The 2,492-nt window shown below is 40.3% G+C and overlaps 1 pseudogene; it reads left to right on the forward strand.

The window, feature by feature from the left end:
• Positions 1 to 763: 763 nt before the first annotated feature.
• On the forward strand, positions 764 to 2,227 carry LOC115301279 (annotated as a pseudogene).
• Positions 2,228 to 2,492: the final 265 nt, after the last annotated feature.

Here is a 2,492-nt window from a genome sequence, read left to right on the forward strand (position 1 = left end):
TCAACAAAGATGAGGTAAAGTTTAGAAGAAAAGAGGGGCATGCAGGAAGCAAAATAAAACATACAATTGAAAGCTTATGTAACATTCTCTATATCATCACTTAAAATTGAATTTAAGGAATAACTCACTGGAAATTATAAAATATCAATAACTGGGGATGCCTGCATGGCTCAGTCAGTTTAGTGTCCAACTTCGGCTCAGGTTGTAATCTAGCAGTTTGTGAATTCAAATCTCCAGTCTGGCTCTTTGCTGATAGCTCGGGAGCCTGGAGCCTGCTTCAGATTCTGTGTCTCCCTGTCTCTCTCTGACCCTCTCCTCCTCGCTCTGTCTCTCTGTCTCTCAAAAAATATATATATATTTATATAAGTGTATATATATATATATATATATAATATATATATATATAAAACTAAAAAAATTTGCAAGCTCATGTGAATTTTTTAAAAATTGAGAAAAATCAGATTAAATGACATAAGTGTTTATTTTAAATTAAACTGTGAACTAATATCAATAATAGTGTGTGGGGAACTGCCAGAAGAAAAGACACGTGCCTTGACCTGCAAGATCAGCCACCCGCACAGCTGAGCTGCATTATCCCTCCCAGCACAGCAAGAGCTGCATTGTCACCTTCAGCTGTGGCCTTCTTGTTTACCTCCCAAGCCTTTCTTGTTAGCCTCTGGGCGGCGTGCTGACGCTGCAGTCCTGCCCTTGTTTCCTAGAAACTAACTCACGTCAACTGCCCGCCTTCTACCCTTTATAAGACATGCGTGGTCTCTCAATAAAGGAGCAGCCCGGCTTGACAGGAAGCCTTGCCTTGCCTTCACTCTCTGTGTTCCCTGCCCTGCCCTATTCTTCCTCCCTCAGGTTGAGGAACCCGCGTCAACCGACCAAGGTGGTAAACAGAGGATAGTGCTCCCACAGAATCTAGAAATATGCATATAAGTATGATAAAATTAAAGAAAATTTAGGTGATCACTTCTAAAATTAAAGAATATGTATTAAAATAAAAACAGGTTTTTGTAAAGGCTAATGAAAGAGGAAAAAATTTACGAAAGATGGAGCAGCCAAGAAAAGCAAGAGGCACAATTTTAAAATGGTAGTCCCAGGAGAAGAAATTTTTCTTGCACAGAGGGCAGTTTCAACCCATTCCACAGAGGTCCAGCTTGCCTTTCCTGATAGCCTGACCTACAGATTCCACGCTTGCCTCGTCGACCTCCACAGTCTCCTGAGCTGGTTTCTAACAGCTTGCAAAAGGGTAAGGGGCTGTGAATAGTGGCAGGCAGACCTCAGTAGATACAGCAGGAAGGCTACATGCAGAGAGCACAGCTACCTCAGTGAGAGCAGAGCAGGAGGATGGCTGCCACCGTTTCTAACACCAGTCATTGTAAACAGTCCAAAGAGGCATTGATATATATCATCTTTTGAAGGCATGGGAATCTGAAGGATAGGAAAGAGTCATTAATCTGGAAATGTTGCCCCTAAGCTAAGCTTCACCATCTTGTTCTACCTGAATGAAACAGACTCCCGCAATGGGGTCATGCGTTTGGCAGGACCTTGTGAATGATGAACTTCTCCAGCAAGAGTTGTGTAAATCCACTTTGGATCACTGTTCCACATACAATAAGAACCCATCCTTAAAATTTTCTTTCAGAAAATTGTATATATAGCTGGATGAAGACAGCCTCACCTTTAATGCCAACCCAGAGGGGGGAGTAAGGTCCAAGGGTATCTTAGATGAGTCACCAAAGGAAATAGCAAAGTTTATCTTCTGTACAGGAATACTAAATTACAAAAACAAAACAAAACAAAAGACACAAGACTCTATCTTGATGGAAAAAAGAGATGTCTTGGATGACCTTGTGATATTGCATAATATTAGAAATCAGTTCTTGCCCAATGCACTGAGAGAATTCTCTTGTCCTATCAATGCCCCTGAAGGACAGGGGAGTATCTTAAAACTCTTACAACAAAATTCTCGCAACAATTCTGTGCTTGTAACACCGATTTAATGCAAAAACTCGGCCTCAGTCCTGATGCTATCTACATACTGGGCTACTCTTTGATTCTACTTTCCCTTGACCTCACTAGACCTCATGTAAAGAATAAAATGTCAAAAAGAAATATCTGTCGTGCTGCTCAAAACATTAGTGAAGATTTTGTAGGGCACCTTCCACATGGCTGTGGAAAAGCACAATTGCTAGTACTTCAACCATTAACTTCAAACTAAAACTACCCAAGGGCTTATTTAGCAGACGTGAGGGTTATATTAGCGTTGGTCATTCTAGCCTGTGTATACAAACCAACTCGAATGTACTCCGTTTTTTGTTTTGTTTTGTTTTGGTTTTGGTTTTGCTTGTTCTATTTTCTTTTCAAGCAATTTCCTTGAGGAACTCAGAATTTTACAGTTTTTTCCTAATTTTGCTTATAACGTTTTGTGCAAAGCAAAGCCATTGTCTCACATAGCCATTTAAGAATGTTAAACTGGCATTTTC

The sequence above is a fragment of the Suricata suricatta genome, chromosome 1 (genome assembly GCF_006229205.1).
Source record: "Suricata suricatta isolate VVHF042 chromosome 1, meerkat_22Aug2017_6uvM2_HiC, whole genome shotgun sequence".
NCBI classification, from domain to species: Eukaryota; Metazoa; Chordata; class Mammalia; order Carnivora; family Herpestidae; genus Suricata; species Suricata suricatta.